Source organism: Cygnus olor, chromosome 7, assembly GCF_009769625.2.
Source record: "Cygnus olor isolate bCygOlo1 chromosome 7, bCygOlo1.pri.v2, whole genome shotgun sequence".
NCBI lineage: Eukaryota > Metazoa > Chordata > Aves > Anseriformes > Anatidae > Cygnus > Cygnus olor.
In genome coordinates, this window is record NC_049175.1 from 26,188,488 (window position 1) to 26,209,077 (window position 20,590).

A 20,590-nucleotide genomic window follows, 5' to 3' on the forward strand; every position below is an offset into this window, starting at 1 on the left:
CTGTGTAACACAACATGCAAACATTCTGGATAGGAGCAGAAGAAACATTTTGTAGATCTCAAGCTGCAGAGGAAGTTCAGGTGCTCATTTAAAGACTATTGGCAACATGAGAGCCTGGACTTTCCCTTACCCAGTGAAGCCTAATTACTTCTTAAGAGAGTAATGGACTAAATTACCCTCTGGAAGCACTTATCTCTCTTTGCTACCTCCACAAGGAGTGTAAGGTGAATATGCTTAACAGTCCCCTGAGTATTAAGTAGAATTTTCATAAGTGAATCTTATTGCCTTATCTTCCCCATTCTTTTTATATTGCTTGTATATATACACACATACATGTGTATACATATCTGCTTGTACTTATGGCTTTTTCTTTTTCTTTCTTTTTTTTTTTTTTCTTTTTTTTTTTTTTTTTTAAAGTATACAATTTTCATAATCCAGCCTGTAATTAGCACTGCAGAGCTTTCAAGATAGAGTGAGCCTCTTCTTGTCTCTGGAACTCCTAGATGCTCTGTACAGGTAACTTTGTCAGGTTTATGGAGATAGATTGATTTATTTCCACCTGGTTCATGATACTTTCATTGAAATATGACTTTTATGTGACTGTCATACACAAATTTTTCAGTGTGATCAAAATTGATTGAGAATGGACATTCTTGCTCCCTCTCTCCTTTGCTAACTATTCCAGGACTGAAATATTGTAGATTTTCAAAGGGGAATGAAAACCTGCAGCCAGGAGATTTGTGCCAGTGAGAACAGGACCTTTTCTGTAGAAGGAGAATCTGCACAGAGATAAATAAATAAATAAATAATAGTGACATTCACGCCAGATATCTTCTAAAGCTTCTTGTCTTGAGAAAGCTCTTGTGCACTGATCTAACATATGGCTTGTGACACTAACTTGGTATACTGAGTGTTAAAAGTGACAGGAGAAAGAATACTTTCCTTCTAAAGATTTTTGTGCCTTTGGCAACAGGATTAGCTGTGATGTCTCTGAAGACCATCTTTGTGATGGTTTTCTGATTTTGAGTGGGCAAATAAAGGAGGAACCCTTTAGTAAGACTTGATTGTGTTCAAATCACTACTACATTTGTCACATACCTTTTAGGATGTAAAACAACAATGGTTCTATTTAAATCTGGTCCTGTTCTTTTCTCCTCTGTTTCTTGAAGTGTACAAATCCTAAACTCTTTAAACCAATCCAGCCACAGGCATTCTGTCTCAACACTCACCAACACAGAGTCAAGTCTTGTAAAAAAGCAATGACAACCACAAAAAAACCACAACTTTCATGTTGAAGTGAGTCAGAAAGAAAAAATATACTTGTCTACTTACTGAAAAAAAAAACGAACAAACAAAAAAAAACACGGGAAAGTAAAGATCTAACGTGAAGCTAAAATATGTATACATGTGTACACACATGTTGGTGTTTTGATACCAAAAACAAACAATAAGAAAACAGGGATGGGAGATGATGTTTGACAAGACGGATACAGTTATGATATTCAGGAACAGATATTATATTTAAATTCACATGTACTCCTGAAGGTAAAGGAAGATAATTTTACTGGTGAGTAGTACAGTTGCTGGGGAACTGAAAGGTTCAGTGTTGTCCCTGCCACCCCTTCAGTGACACACGGTTTTGCCGTCTCCATCATCTGCTACCTATACACGTGCCCTGTGGACATATTTGGAATTTAATAGACTTTACTGAAATGTATTTTGTTGTTTCAGCTCGTCCATATACTTTCGGTTGAGTTATGAAGGCCAGTCATTGTTTAAATCTCCATGAATTCTTTGTCCATTTCAGTGAAGTGGGGGATTAACAGGTTCCTGCCAGAAGTTACAGTCTATCATAGGATCAGTAGAAAGAAATGTGAGCCTGCTCCTGCTGACTCATGGGTTTTACCAGAAGACTCTCTGCCTTTCTTTTTTTTTTTTTTTTTTTTTTTTTTTAAACAAAGAACATTATCTCATAGGTGTATTATGAAGACAGATACTTTAAAAATTGTGTACTACTCAGCTCTACCCTTAATGGGAGATACACGAGTGCCTCAGAAACATCAATCCAAGTAGCAATTCTGAATTCTGACAAGGAAGCATTTTCCCTTTCCAAAGGTCTACATCCCAAGGCAAGCACCATGATATTAAATAGCCTATCTAGATGGAACCAGAATTATCCTTTATTAGTCATGGCAGAGCTGTCAAACTAATGTTCTTGCACGGGAGGGAACATCTACCACTACACAGTCAGTCACAGCCAGTTTTCAGTGATGATCATTCATCATCTCTTTCTTCTTCCAGCCAACTCTTAAACCTGGCTGGTGCTGACTGGACATGTAGGACATGATAGTTGAACAACATCACTCCTGACAAAAATGATTGCTGTGTCATGAACACTGAAGTTTTAGTTTCCCTAACACCACCAAAAGAAATGTTAGTGCTACCAGTTGGAGGCATAAATGTCAGCAGTGGCTGTTGAGCGGGGAAAATAATCTCATCTATTGGTGTTCATTCACTCATAATGAGAGCTACAGACAATGCTACTGTAGTGCTCGGCAGAGAGAAACTCCTTGGTACTATAACATTTTATCTTTAGAAATTAAGTCATGCCCATTAGACCTTCAAGAACCAGCCTCAAAGATGACAGTAGGGAGATAAGCAAGGAGTAGGGATAGTTCATTTTTAATTGGTCAATCATTGCCTGCTAGCACTCTAATGGTTGAGATGACAAGATGAGGGCTCTCCTATTGATTTCAGTATTCACAGCCTCTTTTATTTTGGGGAGAGACTTCACGTTGATCTGATTTTTGCATAGATACCACAAAAGTGAAGAATAGTTTATATTCTTAAGTAGAAGGCATTATAGCTTACACTGAGAGCTTGTCTGTGTTCATGAAGTGGTTGTTGGACCTTTTCAAAGACTTCACTTCTTGAAAGAAGTACCTGACGTGAGCTTTTGTTATTTCTCTCACTGTGCCTATCAGCTTCATTTACCTGTGCTCCAACCTCTTTTTTGCTCAGAAGAGCCAAGATTCCCTGAGCGGACAGACACCAGAACTGGGAGACCTCCTTCACTCCTTCCCTTTGTGATGATACTGTTGTAGGGAGTAAGAGTTAGGGTCCCCAAGTCACAGCAGCAGGACAATAACCTAGATTGACATGCAGGGATAAATCAAGCAATGCAGAGGTTCTCATTAAGGAAAATTTTGTGTATTTGAGATCTTTGAAAAATCAGCTCACAGGGACATTCTAGCAACTGTTACATGTAGAAAAGCTCATATTTCCAAATACAATTAGATCCCGGGAAGTACATGGCAAGTTTCCAGAGCCATATCTGATCATCCTGGGACAGGAAGCTTTAGCCAATCTTAATGTAAATATACAGATCAGAGTTTGAGGACAATGCCCGTGTTAGTGGGTTTTGCATTAACGGAGAGAATCAGGTGTTATTTGATGGGCAGCATATCTCAGCTGGATCTGAGAGATCCTAGCCCAAGGCAGTCTGACTGCAGATGGCTGGTGCCTATGAGAAACACAAAAGGGCTTGCTGTGTTTCTGCAACTGTTTTCATTTTTCTTTAAGCAATAGCCTTGGTAAAACGGTTTCAAAAGGGTTTTAACTATAACAGCAATGGACCACATGAGAAACAAAAGCCAGATTCTTGTTAAAGTGATCCTTAATAGAAAGATTATGCTGTTTGCTGCTTTAAAAGCAAACGTGCAGGAGAAAAGAAAGGAAAGAAAAAGAGCATTTGTCCTTTTTAATTACAGCTTAATAGCCACAGCACTAAGTGACTTAATCACTATAAGCTGCTGCTATCCATTTTAGTTTCCCCGTGGGCAGTCTCTTCCCTTGGTGTGCCTGTATCATATAGGGAATTACAAACCATTTGCTGCCCGTGCTGTAGGCGAGTGAATGAATGACCACTGAGCTGTCACACAATCTGTTTGACTGGCATGCCATGATGCTCACAGCTTTTGAAGAAAAGGAGGTCTTAATGCCAGCCCGTATTACTGACAATATTGTTGAAAAGTAAACGATTTTATTTATTTATTTATTTATTTATTTATTTTCCCCAGTAAGGATAATAATGGGGGTTAGCTGGGCAAACTTTAGGAAAGAATGGGAATGGTGTAGGATATAGAATAAAGTACCTCTGTGATTCTCACTTGTACTGGAGGGACTCAGTGAAGCCTGGGGAGGATGGTAGATCAGGAAGAAAAATCAGAGTGTCTCAATAAATATGCATGTTGCTGTATTTCTTCCTTTGTAAAATAGTGCAAGTGCTCATTGAGGAACACATGTAAAGTTGACATTTTCCAATGGAAAAAGACTATTTTGTGGAGGATAATAGATTTATAAGTAAAAATGATTGTCTGGGCCACAACAAAATAATATATATTTTTTTGTTTTCCTCTTTTTCTTTCAGTTCAGCTTTGCCTAAATTGGCAGCTACTTGGATCAGTGCATTGTCCTAGGGGATATGCCTACTTTCTACTTTCAGTCTTTTCTCTGTTGATCACCACTGTTGAACCATCTTTCTCAATGATCACGTGGTTTCTTTCTCAGGGTCGAATGCTATAGAGATCCTGGGAAACAGCCTAGTCCAGATTAGGTCCTGGAGGACATGAGGCATCTCAACAAGCCTAAAAGTATCAGTAGATCTTGCAAAGCAGAAATTCAACTTCCTTAAAATCTGTAAAAGGTACTAGCAACATGAGCAAACCTTCTTTCTTTCATAGGAGATTTGTAGTTGTACCTGATTTGTTGGGGATTAGGTGTGTATCAACTCCTTTTTGCCAATGTGAGGTATGAATTAAGCAGCAGGAGGTGCAGAACATGCACCCTGCTTAAAACCCACATTTCAAATCATTTCTTTTGTGGAGACAGAGATAAGTACCTGTCAGGCCTCTTGATGGAATGTTTTACTCCAACCATTCGTTCATTATACCTGTGTATGATGACTGCCTTTACAGTGGCATCAGCAGCACAAGACTCAAACCCATCTGGCTCCTCTCAGACACAAAGGAGACGATTCAACTGCATACAAGGAAAAGCTCAAACTCTCAGTCTCTTTGTCTGATGGCTCTTCTTTCCAACAGGAAATACCTATTTGTGCGATTTCTGCAGCAGATGCACATGAAAATGTTAGAAATATGGAACAGTAGTTAGTGTGCTCTCCCAAACAGCAGAAATCTTGATTCTCTGCTCTCCCAGAATACTTGTGTGATCTTAAGCAAATCACTGTTTCTGTGCCTTGTTTCTCCAGCTTTCACAAAGGGTAATAATGTCTTGGCATTTCAAATCTATGTGGCAATGAGAAATACTTGTTAAGAAGCACTCAGAAAGAGGACATAGAAGAGGTAGATTTATATAAAAGTGATACCCTTGTTTTAAAACATCCCTGAAAACAGAAATGCTTAACTGACTTTAGAGAAGAATAAAAACTCCATTTAGCTACAAAGCTTTGTAAGACAGCACTGTATGAACTCTAAAATACTAAGCCTAAGTAGTTCTATTTTCTTTGGCATGCTGTGCAAGTGTCATCTCCCTTAACTGTGGCAATGCAATAATTGTATGATATGGAGAATCACACAATTCATATATGTATCTATTCAGCCTGACTTGACTAACATCTCCAGAACTATGCTTGAATGCCCAAACACAGGAACCTCAACTCCTCAAAGTCAACCTAAAATAATAGTGTAACTGGAAATGTTTTACTCACACTACTAGATCCTACAGAAGAATTGCAATAGCCAGATATGTTTTATATGGCCCAGGAATTGCAAGAGGCTAATCTATATAAGATGTCCACCAACATTTGTGCATGCAAAATTTTTTTCACCATTTGAAGAAGGCCTACAGGGCTTTTGCTTCATTTCAAGAGAAGCCAAGTTCTGGAATCCAATAAAGCACCACTTTTCAGTTTGTTGGAGTCTGGGCTCCCCTTTATGTGGTTCCTGTAGGACAACTGATATTAGAGACCTACCATCAATGGGTGTCGTTTATATCAGTGGGTTGCAAATATAAAATGTGAAAATATCTACAAAAAATAAACGCACAGTATTAGAGGTGATGGTTTTCAGTTGTTTAATTCGTACCTGCACAGGACATCGAAACAGCAGGTTAAAAGGAAACCTTGACATTATCAATTATTTGGCTAGCTGGGGAATTAGGTTTTCAGTGATGGTAGAGAAAAGCAACCAATTAAAATTTTCCATTTTCACTGTTTGTACCTATTGTTTAATGTTGCTGCACGTAATTGAGCCAAATTGACTTGGCCTGAACAGATTTACTAGTGAGGAAGAGAACATAGAGAACATAGAGTTGATGGAATTATGGGGGTTAGGGTTGAAAAGTCTCTTGTGTGTACAGTAGAATTGTCGAAGGAAAGGCAAAGGAAGTAGCTGATCAGATTAGAAGGTCCAGGAGGAGTTGAAGTTTGAGCAGGGAAGAAGGGGTAAGAGATAAGATATAAGTCGGAGCAGAGCTATGCAGCAGTCTGGATGTCAGGAAGAGAAATTATTGTTGTCATATATATACTTTTCCTCCAGCAGAACCAGAGCTACAACTGAAAAAAATGACGTGAAACGTTCAAATCAGAAAAGATCTCCTGCTTGCTGCCATGACTGAGATGAGAGCAGAAGAAACAGAGATGGGGCCTATTCCAGGTTGAGACTGGTGTCTCTGGAACAGAAAACAAAGAGGATAAAAGACAAACTGGACCAGAATGAGTGATAAACTGTCTCCTCCATGTTAAACATATAATTTATTTCAGCTAATAAACCTTAGGATTAATTGTAATGAGTACAAAACTCACTGCTGTATGTGGGATGCCAGTGCTTGTAGCAGGTCTGTCTATCTGCGTAGTTTACATCACTGATGTCTTTCCTTCCTTTCCTAGAAAATATAAGCAATTAGCTAAGTTAAAAGTGGTTCCAGAGTAGCAAACTTTTTACTGTGAAGTCTATGTGAAACTGAGGGTAACAGCGGGAAAAGAATGAAAGGCCATCACTATGCAACTTTGTGAGCCATCCTTGGTTCATGCTAATCCTTCCCATTTGTGAGCTTGTAGGGTTATTCATATTGGCAAGGTATTCATAAATAGGAGAAGAAGAAGGAAAAGGAGAAGGAAAAATAATTGAGCACTTCAAATGCATGCATTTTTAGCATTTATAATGAAAAGATAGGCAGCAAAGGCTGTCTAATTTGAGGGCTAAATCTAAGTTAAATGCACTTAATATATTACTGTAGTGACCAGCTTCTACCTTGTTATTTAGTTACCTAGATACAAATGTGCAGCACAGTAGAAAAAAATGAAAAATAATCTTTGCTGCAATTGTTTTTATTATCAGGTGCTGTGATCTGCTCCCAGATGCGTGCCAATGAGAAATGAAGCCAACACCTTCTGAATTGAACCAGAATTTTAAATTCAGATTTCAGGGTAGGATTTCATATGCTTATTTCATTATTCCTGATTCATTTTATGATAGAATCTTGCTCCATTGAGACAGGGTACTCATTATACTAGGGACTGTATATCAAGCCAGGTGGGAGAAAAACACAGACAAAAAATAGGTCTTGAAAACTAGAAGAATCGTAATCATTTGTGAAATTGTTTTGAGTTTGGCAAATAGTATCAGCAGCTATCCCTAGCACTGAAAAAAAAAAAAAAAGTTTGCAGATAATTTATTTTTAAAAATTAAAACTGTATCACTTTACTACCATTATTAAATGAAAAATAGTATTCTGGATGCTAAAATTAATTCATTTTGAAAATAGTAAAAGGAAATACTGTTTGTTTGTTTGTTATTTAAATGAAAACCTGCTACCATGTTTAAATACAGATTTTTTAAAAGAAAAATAATAGTTGGTAAAATTATTCATTTATCTGAGCAAAATATCTACTGATGTCTCTTATGAAAAAAAAAAAAGACAAAGAAGATACCTCCTTTTTGATTTAATCTACAAAATTTTTTTTTAATGATTTTTCAAGTCAACCACTGCATAAAAGATCTGATCTTTATTCCAATCTAGTTGTTGTCTAGATAGGGTTATGTGAAGAAAATTATAGTACCTTTATTTTACAGATCAAAAACTAAAACAGAGAGAACAGATGACTTTCCGAGATTACATATGAAACATATCCCATAGAAGGAAGATTACCTAAACACCAGCTGAAATTACAACTTCATTTTACCCCTACTGCATGGGGAATAGAGAATAGGCTTTCAAATTACTGTCAACCAGTAAGTTCCTTCTTTGTGTAAAAGAAGATTTTCCCACATAGATATAATTAACACAGCCCTTCAAGGTATGGATTCCACATCCCAAGTCCCCACATTTGGTCACAAAGGCAAGTACCTGTGGGTAGAACAGCCCCAAATTTACTGTAATCTTTTGCACTGATTGAGGGTGAAATTTCAGTTCAGGCTTGCTTTTTTCCCAGCACACCTCCAGAGTCCTTACCCTGCAGTACTTCAGAGAGGTTGCCCTGGGAACAGTGTGAGAACTTCTTCAACATAATGCAAGTGAGCCTCTTTGAGAACCTGCTGTTTCCTAAGAGGTGTGTTGCCTAGAAATAATTTATTTGGTAGAAGCGGTACAGTTTCTTTCCACATGTCTGCCTAATATACTCAGAAGTTGATCTTTCCACTACTGTTCTTACAGCTATAAAAATCTCAAGGTTAACAGCAAATAAGAGAGAGGGTTTTGCTCTCATAGGATTGATCCTAGCTTCACTGGTTTGATAACATGCTGACTAGTATTGCAAGACACTGAATGTCACTCCTGTAGCCTTCAGTACCAAGGGAAGAGTTGGTGAGTTCATGAGAGAGTTCACACACCCAAGGCAGTGAAGCACAACAGTGAGGTCAATGTGAATTTGAGAAGATAACTTTAGACATCAAATCCCCACTGAAATTATGAGGAATTTCAAATGCTCTATGAGTCACTCACTATTGGCATGCACCTCACAAGATTATTTTTCCGAAAAAGGTTGGGCAACTTGAAGCATAAAACAAGTAGTTGCCAACAAGCAACAAAACTGAGATGGGAACAAGGCATCTCTCCGTGGTATCATCCCAAGCTGGACACTGAAGGCACCTAACAACGTGCATTCAAAGCTTTGCTGATTTTAAAGGCAATCTGCCTGCTGCTGCCTTTGCTTTCTCAAGTTGCATGGAGAAGACACACAGAGTGAACACTGAAGTGAGCTGTCCTCAGAGTGAGAACAACACTGAATTGTGCTTACATTGCAGGCACTTTCAGTTTGTTACGCTTCTGAGGAGACAATGCAACACTGGACTGTTCAAATAACAGGTGCTTTTGTCACCTGCCCAGGACTCTGGAAACTTAATCTCAGTTTCTTAGTCTGAAAAGCTTCTGCTCCTCTGGGAATGGTAACTCAATCTCTATTGGAAGTGGAGATATTGTTCTTACCTACATTACATTTGTACTGTGAACATCAACACAGTGAAGATTGAAAGTGCTGAGATACTACGGTTATTTAATCAGCAATAAAGATAGGCCCAGCTGCTGTTGCAATCAACAGAGATTTTCCCATATTACACAACAGGAGCTGTACTCAGTCCACATTGTAGCACTTATTTTGGCATTCATTTGGTACCTTGTAATGGCCAGTGTAAAGTCTTTCAAATCACTAATGGGCCACTGCAGGGGAGGAACATCTTTACAATTCCAGAGAATCATGACCTTCCTGTGCTAAGATCAAGCTTTTATTTAACTGAGATTTCAAACACTTTTTGCAGAAATGGCTAGGCAATTACTCCCTGGCTCCTTTCTTTTCTGTATGGAAGGAACTTTGGCTTTCTGAGGCACCAATTAAAAAGCCCCACAACTCTCTCTTTGAATTGCTTCATTGCTCCTGTTAATTGTCTCGTTTGAGTCTCTGCCAGAGTGAAAGTACCTTGTTACAGAGTTGTGAACCCACAATCAACTTTAAAAACTTCCACTTTACAACTCCAATCTCAAGCATTATTATTTTTTTTTTAATCTTTAAATGGAAGGGAAAAAAAATAGAAAAATGTATTAGGTGTTTCCTAAATCAAAGTCTTTAATAACATGTTAATCTAAGTTATTATAGATTCTGAAAAGCAGTTATAGACAGCTGAAATTTTCCCATGGCTTACTGTCAAATATACAAGAGAGTGTTTGGAAAGTCTGTAAGCACTGTAATCATGGATAAAATATATTCTGCAACGGGACTCTAAATTTGCAGTAATTATGTACCATTTAGTTAATCTTCCTACATTATTTATGAAGAGTATTTTGTAGTTAAATACTTGAAGAGTTGACAGGGTAATGTTCAACAGCTACTTGGAACAGAAGTGATGGAGTGGCAGTAAAAAAATAATTTCAATTTTAAATGACTATCTTTGTGTTCATTTCCCTGTTTGTTTTTAACTCAAAGACATAGGGCAAGATCTTTTTTTAAAAAGGAAGATGGAAAGGAAAAGCTCGCTCTCTGCGTGTGTGTGGGTAACTGGTGTGTATGTCTGTGCCAATGTCTGCTTTACAGTGACTCACAAATAGCTTGTTTTTTGAGAGACTTTGGCTACTTCTTCTTTTCCACGCTCAGCTCTATGGACACAAACTGTTTCCTACCCTGATTTTGCATTTACAAAAGCAGCAGGCCTGGATGGTGGAGGTTCCATGAGCGATCGGTTTCATAACACGCTTTTTGACCGTGGCACAAGACATACATGTCCACTGAACACTCATGCTCCCAGTCTTAGCAAAGGCAGAACAGGAAAGTCAATAGGGAGCAAAAGATGTCTGTGCTGTTCTCCTTGCCCTCTTGCCACTGCCATGAAAGGAGGGGACCAGGAGGAGCCACTTGTCTGCCGTGACATCTGTAAGCTTGAGAACATAGGAAGGAAGGATCACTGACAGACAGAGAATAAAGTGAGGGAAGAAGAGGAGAAAATGTCATGTGTACACATGCTGTGCCCACAAGCGGGCCTGGCTGATAAATATTCAGGTGAACAGATGTTTCCCCTGACTTTATAGGAATCGCTTCTATACAGCATTTTCGAAGGTATGGTATGTGAGGGAGGGGGGGGTGGTAGGGGGTGGATGAGTGCACGTGTGTACACATCCCCCCAAAGCAAAGACACTGCTACCAGCTGGGACAGGTGCTTAAACTATTTCCCCTTGTTCTTTTCCAGCTCCTAAGCCCTGAGATTAACTGGCATTAGCACAAATTCCCAGCTCCCTCTGGGATTTCATCCATGCATAAAATCTGCTTTATTTGCCCACGTGAGCTGTCTGTGCAGCATGTATCGGATTCACTCTTTGTTTATAACCCCACGAGACATAACATGCAAATTCTGTTCCTTCAAAACCAAATTAATGCCATTCATTATAAGGTGGGTGGTGGCTTACCACCACATGATGACAAGCCTGTTGAACCCAGGATTTATTACCCATGGAAGTTAGTGGCATGAGATATTCTTTTGCAAGCTGAAGACGAGCACACTCACCCTCCCAAAAGGAAAGAGGGATGTCAATCAGTTTTATCACATCTGGCTGACCAAGCAAACGTTGACTCTTATTCTTTTTTTTTTTTTTTTTTTTTTTTTTGACTGATGCTCTGACACCTCATGGTTATCGTGGATGGCTGTAAGGAATTGTCACTTATAAAGTTTCATTTGATTCAGATCTCTATGTTGTTTTTTCTTTTGTTTTGTTTTGTTGTTGTTTTTTCCCTACCGTTTTTGGACCAAAGGGCTTAACAAAAGTCCCAGTGTGTGGCTTTGAATGAAGTTAGTCTTGAGAACAAAAGCAGTTGTTGTTGGAGCTGCTGTCTGAGAGCTGACTTTTCCACCTCCAGCCTGTGCTAGGGCAGTGGCCTGAGCAGGTGTGGTGCGAGTCCTGGTTGGCCCACACAAGGAGAAACTGAGCAGCTGTGAGGTGAAACCAGCACTTCTGATGGCAGCCTGCTCAGTGCTGAGCTTGAAGAGGTTTTGGAAGCGTACCTGCACGAAGCTGCATCAGGGGAGGGTCAGGGTGGATGTTAGGAAGAGGTTCTTCACCGAGAGGGTGATTGGGCACTGGAACAGACTCCCCAGGGAAGTGTTCATGGCCTCAAGCCTGCTGGAGTTCAAGAAGCGTTTGAATAATGCTTTCAGACATATGGTCTGATTTTTGGGTGGTCCTGTGCGGAGCTAGAAGGTGGACTCAATGATCCTTGTGGGTCCCTTCCAACTCAGGATCTTCTATGATTCCCTGACACAAAAGTGGACTTTGGTAGCAAAGCTCCAGAGAGCCACAGGCATTACACATTCATAATTTATTTCCTGGAGTTGGAGGATTCATTACATGACAAACCCCAGTTTGGGCCAGGCATCTGAACAAGACAAGCACTTGGCAGAGAAGGTATTCTACTTTTTCTCTCCTGTTTTCCTCTCCAGTGACCTACACTTAAATAATATAAAATTTATCATTTATATTAATATTTTATTTTAAAATATATTTGTTTTATATTTTAGCTAATGCAGAAACCACACCTGAGACAACATTACTGGCTCGTTCCCTCCAGCTTCTTGCTGTCTCCATCCTTGCCTTCCTTGGCTCAGCTACACAGCAGTAAATGCAGAGCCTGCTCTGGACTCGGGGAGAGCAGAACCAGCTCTGAAAACTGAGAAGAACTGAGGGACTTTGTCTTCTGGGATTTTTTTTTTCCTTGCAGTTACAGGAGCCTGCTTCTCATTACAGCGACAAGGAAAATAAATACCGTAAAACTCTCAATGCTCAATTCCCAGTGCTCTGGAGTCTCAACGGTTAGACTCTAAACTTTTTCTTCTCCACTTTTGGCATTCAAGCTAAGCAGGATATTAGGAGATGTTGGGCTCCTGACCAGGAGGCCATCTTCTAAGGAACAACTGAAATTTGCAATAAGAGTCAACAAATACTTTGAAAAATGGTTCCTATCTGACTCACCCTGTGATTTTATTGAAGCAGTTGGATTTTTAAAAAAGGAAGGATCAATGATATGAGAAAGCAGTTTAGTAAAAAGGAACTGACAGGTTTCCATCTGCTATGAAGAATTTTCATCCCATTTGCACAGAGCTAGAAGCACATCCAGGCGCACAGACTACACGCAGTTATTGACACTTGCTGATGAGCCATAACTGGTTACATTATGGCACTGCGAAGTCATTGCTTCTGCTAATGTAGCTGTACTCTCAGACCACTGTGGAAATAAGCTGCTCCCTGACTTGTTATGAGGCTAAATGAAATGGCCGTACAGATATTAACATAAGAAGCAATTTTTATGCTGGTCTCTTTTTGCCACAGCTGAAGTGCCAAACATTCACCTAAAAGAAATCTGAGCAGTGCTACCCACAAGTCAGGTCTAAAGACAGTATTTTTTCATTATTTTTTTCCCCCCAGGAATTTCTGCTCTTCTGTTCAAAACGAAAAAGTGAAATTTGGATATTCCTTGTGATTTTTTTTTTTTCTAAAAATTTTAATAATGTTCAACATTTACATTTTGATGTTAGATGTTAATGTATCATCTTTGAAGAGTTAAATACTTACATACCCTAGGAAAATGAATTCATGGTTACAGTACAAAGATTACATAAAATGTTTTTACATTTTTGAAATGAAAATCCTTCAAATTATTTCTAATAGGAACATTGAAGTAACTTTTTATTTCTGCAAATTTTGTCATCGGAGATGATTCAGAACTGTTAACTAGATCTAAGTTTTACATCAAGTGAGCATCTGTCTTTCAAAATAGCCAAGAAAAAAGGAAAACAGCTTATTGCAGTGTTTTTGTTTGTTTGTTTTTGCTTTTCAACTGAAGATGAACACAATTGTGAGGCTTTCCAAAGGAAACAGGAATAAACTCACTAAGTTCAGCTTTCTGGAGCATACGTGTCTCGAGTATAGCATTGGCTTCCTGTATAGTCCAAAGAGAGATCAAACTTTCAAGGGGTAATATACTCCAATTTTTTTTAATTTTCTTTTTTTAAGCCAAACGAGTGGAAGAGACTCAGTTATACAGGAAACTTAGATGACCTTCTGGAAGAGGAAACTGTTCTTTGGACAATTACAGGTGAAGAAACTGAATCCAGACCATGATATATGTACACTTTTACACTTCTGATGGACAAAACTCACAACAGGTTTATTGAGATTAATTGAGGATTTTTGCACTGAACACAAGTGTAGTGTTGGAATGGGAACTAAATGCAAACATAGGGACAGTATTTGAGATATTGCAGGCAATTGGAGTTGATGATTTTTTTTAAATACATATTTTTTTCACTTTAAATCCCTGTGCTCATTCCAGATATGAAAATCTAGTGAGCAGTGAAAAACAGAGCTTTGCTCATTTGTTTTCTACCTCAAAGGAATGCTATTTAAGAATGGGATTTATAATAGTGCTTCAAAGTCCTTTTACCAAAAAGCTTTAACAAGGAATATGACAGGTACTAGGATATCTCTTAACCCAGCCAAATAAATAAATAAATAAACTACTCGAAAATTAAACTTTGTTCTGCAGGTGGATGTAAGCAGTTTGACATTTCAGACTGGAATCCCAGATAGTCTGTTGAACTCAAGGATTAAAGAACAACAAGCAGTTTTTCTTTTCTTGTTTTTGTAAATGTACTCAAAATAGAAAATAGCAATCATCTGGCAGAGGCACAGTCTCAGAGAGCAGGGAATGAGTATAACAGCCCATTTAAAAGGACAGAGAAAAAAGAAAACAAGGAGTCTGCTTTTTTAGGAGACTGGTGATTCCCTTTTAAAATTACTTCAGAATGTCACCATTGCTTTATTTCTGCATAGAACTAAATTCAAAGCTCTAATGGAATGACATTTTGTTACAATGCCCCCTTCCAAGCGGAGAAGGTTGGGGTTTCGGTGAGCTCTTTTTCAAGATCCTTGAAATTATCCAAGGTGTCTCCTCCAAGCCTGAGAAATACTGTTAAGAGTGGCATTGAACAACACATCTTCAAAACCTTTTTGTTTGTTTGTTTTTCTTGTTTGTTTGTGTTTTTGTTTTCCAACAAGATAATATTTGCAGAATTGCATATTTTGAGTTTATGTTCTGAACAGCCCTGTAAGCAATCTTTTCTTTGTATGCTGAGTGAATATGTGTGCAGTCTCATCTACCTTGATTGTGGGTCCACCACTGCAGGCATAAATCCACCTCTTACTGCCACGAAGGATTGAGTTCCTCATTAGACAACCAGTTTGGAATCCAATCAAGTAAGACGGGTATGTTTGTGGGTAATTTTAAGCTGTGGGTAGTCATATTCTCTCCCTCTTAAAGCGGATCACTTTCAAACAGTTGGCTGGACTGATGCCAGAAAGCTCATCATTTCAGAGGATCAAGTCAATAAGCAGCCTATTGAACTGCAGAAATTATCGGCTGGAATTCTCTGGTTTGTGTTACACAGGTCAGACCAGATGATAAAAATGGGCCTTTCCAATCCTAAAATCTGAACACTGATGAGCTTAAGTAGACTACTAATATGCATAAGCCTTTTTCAGGACCAGGGCTCAAAGTAGCAAAAAATAGAAAGAATTCAAAGAATTGAATTTACTTCCACCTGCCCATCAATATTTGATTCCTCAACCTGTTTTGCATCTTGCAATCCTTGACTTTTTACCAGATTTAAGATTGGAACCATATGAACTCCTGCACACATTTGATTATCATTACAGATATTAGTCCTGCAGGAAAAAGTTGTGCTGACTGATTACATTTTTATTTTTTTTTTCCTGCTGAGCTGTTCCACTATTTGACTTTGCACCCAGTGTTGCTTACTAGCTGGGAATGCAAATGTTACAAATATTTCTGTCCTCCTGTTAGTTCCCTCCTAGTTTTTGGTCACATTTGCTGTTTGTTTTTAACACAAAATCTAAATTTTGGACCTCAGACAAGTGCACATGACTTTTTTTATAATGCTAAATAGTCATAGGGCAAAAAGATTTGAAACACTGATGGATAAACAAGAGAAAGGTTAACAGACTCCTTTCACAGATTTCTTTAAGTGAAAGAGGTCCCTCCAATGTGTCTGTCTACCTGTACCCAGCTCTCCCCTCACCATCATTAGTGAATCCGCTGGTTAGTATCAACCACACTTTTCTAAAAAGTTTCACAGACAAATCTCAAGATAAGCTATATAAATGTGAGATAGTGATGCTTCCACAGTGCCCCGCTATGCTAAAAGTGGTAATGTTGATCTGTGTGCTTTAGCTGCTAGAGAACTAACAGAAAAGGTAAACCTTATATATGTCCCAAATAGGGGCATGAGTAGGTAGAGTTTTGGTGGTTTCTCAGGTGCCAAAGAATCTACAGCTAGGACCTGTCTCAAGCCACCTGGCTGCCTTCCCTTTACTGACCTTAGCACAGCTTGTCCTAACTTTTTAAATTGAACTTTTATATATGTATAATTGTCTTTTGTTGGTTGCTTTTTTTTTTTTTTTTTTTTGTCATTTTGGTAGTAGAAAGTTTGAATCCATCTTCTGTGACTGGTGGCCACACTAACAGTTGGAGGTGTTACCACAGCCTCAGCCCCCCCCATCTCTCTCTGACTGATAAGACTTCTAGTACATTTGAATAATAATGGTCTGCACTTTTCTAAATATCTAAGTAGATGCATGACCTTCTTTGCCAAAGGACCCCAAAGCTTGTGAAATATACTAATTAACTAAATCTCACAATGGATACGTACAATAAGCATGAGACTGACATTTGATTATTATTTCTAATAATATCTTGGATGCCTGAGGTACAACAGTATGCAGAGAAAGCTCAAAATCTATTATAAGTATAAAGATTAATCTCACTTTCCCAAAGGCAGAGCTGTGAAAAAAGCTCTGGATTCCTGCCTCCTGCTTCCTGGCTCAAGCCATGCACATGATTCCTTTGTTTAATTGTTTGCTCATTAAATCCCCGATTCAGCAATGTCCTTAAGTACAAATTTAATGTGAAGCCTACAAATAATTCAATTAACTATATACTGACTCAGAAACACTTTGTGATAGACAAGTAGTCCAGCAGAAGACCTGGTTGAATAAAGTAGGTAAGGATGTATCTTAGGCCTGCAGTTAAGAAATTCTTTGATGTAAGTATTTTCCTGACTCATTCTCTAAAAGTCTATTAGTCACCCTGAAGTCCTTCTAGTGCTTTAAATCCTTTAAAATATGTTGCTAATATATGATATTTCAGCACAATACTTAAACATTCAGACCATTTTTAGCACTTGTACACCTCTGTCCCCAATAACTAGATCATGTAGATACCAGTGCAGGAAAAAGTGTTCATTAAGTATATGCATAAGCACTGTTCTACAATAAAAATGGAAATGGTAAGTTTATCTTTTCAGCAGACATATAGTGAAGCCTTTAATGTGTACCACGTCTTTTGAGAATGTGTTTTTATTCTTGTGCCATTGCTTTAGAAAAGCTTTTCTCAGAAAGACTCAGCTTCAAAGGACCCAGAATATTGCTCTTTGTCAGGCCTTGCCCATCATGTTGCTCAGATGAAACATTGACTGGAAACTGCCAATATCTGGGGTGAAAAGGCAGATGCAGTTCTCCAGCCTACATAGCATGATAATGGTTTCATTCATTTCCAGAGAAAGAGTTTGCTTATTAGAGACCAAGCACGATTCATGAAGTCACAGCACTACGTATCACTTGCAAACCCTGCTTTTCCTCACTCAGAATACAAGGAACTGAGAACTGAGGGCTTACATGAGACAGTGTTTGACAAACCCAGACTGCACAGCAGATTAGACATAGCCACTGGCTCCCTCATTGTATCTGCTTTCTAACAGACAGCAATGCTAGATCATCAGAAACAAATACTAAAATGATTAGTAGAAAAATGGCTGGATCCCTGTGAATTTGTACCACTTGTTTTACTGATTTTTTTATGGAATTAACAGAGACCTTGGGGATACTCTTCTACAAAGTTTCTTTGTCACTTATGAGTTGGCAATGAGAACACTATCTTTTGGTCAAATTTGAATCAAATTTGTCAGAGTACTAGAAAGTTATTGGTGAGAAATGGGAAACAAAGCTGTCAGGATACACTACTCTGTATGTGCACATGCAATTGTGTGTGTGTGTATGTATATGTGTGTATGTGTTTGTGTGTGTAGGGCACAACAATACACATAAAAAATTGATTTCTCAATTTCCTACTACATCTGCATGTTGTTGAGTAAGGCTGAATATGTGTGGAAGATGCCATAGCTGGATTTTCCCCTCATGGCCCTACAGAAGGAACTCAGTGGTTCATGGTAAACTTATTGGGAACACTCAGGGCTCTCCCTGCCTGGCATTTAGAGCCCAGTAAAATTATTTCTCAGAATTAAGTGCTATGCTGGGCCCTCTTCTGTGGGTCTTTAGTTCTATGGCACAGAGCTGAGGTGAGGAGGCCCTGAGGCCTACAGTACACCTGCAGCTACCTCCAGAACTCTGTCAGTGGAGAGAACTACAGCCTCTTGCTGGCTGATCTGACTTATATTAGTATTTACTTCACCCTGAGAGGAGTTTTGCCCCTGAATTATGATTTTTTCCCCAAGAGGATCTGTGGGAGTCCAGGCTGTGAGGACTACACCTGCAGACTGCAAATCTGCCCTTTGACCCTGAGAGGAGCATGCAGAGGCATCATGGGAGAAGTACTTTTTATGAAAACTACTGTCCTACAGAGGGACAAGTGTCACTTTGGTCTTTACCAGTGAATGCCAGGAACAGTAGAGACATTGTCCTCGCTGATGATGTTTCCTCTGCCCAAACCTTGTCACCTCACAACAAGGCAGCTGCTACTCTTGGACTTGACCAGGCCTCTTTGGCCATAGCCAGTGCAAGGGCCTCACTTATCATTAGGCGGAAGTAAGGAGGACTAGTGTGAAAGATATTTGGCACCACAGATATACGGGGCTTTATAGATGAAGAGTTGGCTTTTACACTCTGCCAAAAGTTTGCTGCTTATGTTCAACCAGACGGGCCATTAAAACAGTGCCAGCGGCCTTTAGCACTTCATGAAAAGGAAACAAAGCAGCAAAATGGGTATGGGTTTTACAGTAAGGAACAGCCATCCCTTCCATCAAAAAAGAGTGCTATGTTTTCTCCCCCATGTTGAAACAGCTTCCCCCCTTCGCACCTTTTAGGAGGCAATCTGTGATTAGGAGATGGGAAGTCTGGCGTCACCAGCTTGGCTGGCAAGACTCAGTGGGAAATCATGGGGCAGTGTCTGCTACTCCGTGTGCATGAGGTTGCCACTTAACTGGATCTGGAAGTAAATCAATCCATTAACTTATACTAACCATGGCACTAATTAGTTGCATATGTATAATCAGCATGCTCACAGGCATCTCGTTGGGGAATAGTGGGCTGACAGACACGAATTTGTTAGTCTGCGTCTGCTGCCAGATTTGGAAAATTTGAAGTTTTTGAAACTGAAATAAGGCAACAATAACAACAAAAAGATTTCAAGTTGACAGTGTCCCTTGCGAACAGATGGCTGGACACACCTTCTCTGAAGAAGGCCACTCTTCATGGGAGAACAATAAAAGTTCACAGTTAAGACTAAGTTATTTCTGAAGTGAGATCTTTCTCTCCTTTAATGTGGTGTACACATGCATTATAAAAGGCAAGGATGTAAAGTGCTAAGTGCTTTAACATTTGATACTATGCAGATAGAGCTGCATTTTTGTATCATAATCCCACATTTGGCCTGACTGGATTTGCATTAACAATTAACCCTGAAAATTGTAACTGTGGAGAGCTGCACCAGTCAAAATGATTCCCTTATCTACGCTAGAAGTTGTTGATTTTATAGCTTACAGTCATGGTTTTTCTTTGCATCATGACTTTCATCCAAAGCCAACTACTAAAAGAAAGCAGAATTATTAATAAAGAAATATGTACAGATACACTTGTTGGCTATCCATTGTATCAAAACTAGGGTTTTCATATTTTATGTAGCTTTTATTACATACTGTTATTCAGTATGGAAAAAAATAACAGCTTTGTTTAGATTTTCAAAAAGTTTTAATCATACACTTTTAAAAGTTTAGCTTTGTTGAATTACAGCATTAATGGATTTTTCAGCTCATGTTCTCTCTTTAATTTTCTTTTATTTATTTTTTATTTTTTTACTGATTGCATGTTGAAAGAAAGCAGTTAGCTTTATGGGCTCACTTATATTTGATTTGCCATAATTATGGGCTATTTTGTGATATTTTCTTTGGTGATAAACTGTTTGATGATGTGTGGCCTTTTTTTTTTTTTCTCTCTTTATCTCTGTGGGATATTTTAAACATTTCAGTATTAAGAGAAAAAATATGTATTTTTAAAGGAAGACTTGTCAAAATAACTATTAATCTTTCCTATAAATCTTAACTTAGTCCTTATTAAGTAGCTGTACAAGTTGGAACTATATGTCACAGAAAAGGTTAGCAAATAAAATGCTATATAAGCAACAAACACATTATTCAGTATTGACAGGATTCCACAATACCAGTTTAGATCCCAGGGAATTCAAACTAATATTAAAAATATGGTGTAAGCTCATACAACAAAACCTCAG

General features: G+C 38.6%; 1 long non-coding RNA gene across 1 annotated transcript; it reads right to left on the reverse strand.

Moving 5' to 3' along the window:
* Positions 1-410: 410 nt before the first annotated feature.
* Positions 411-19,566, reverse strand: LOC121073489. The gene is made up of 3 exons (XR_005821745.1): positions 18,735-19,566; positions 6,824-6,903; positions 411-779 (listed from the first exon to the last, which is right to left on the reverse strand). It is a non-coding gene; the product is annotated as an uncharacterized LOC121073489 (long non-coding RNA).
* Between the last annotated feature and the right edge of the window lie 1,024 nt (positions 19,567-20,590).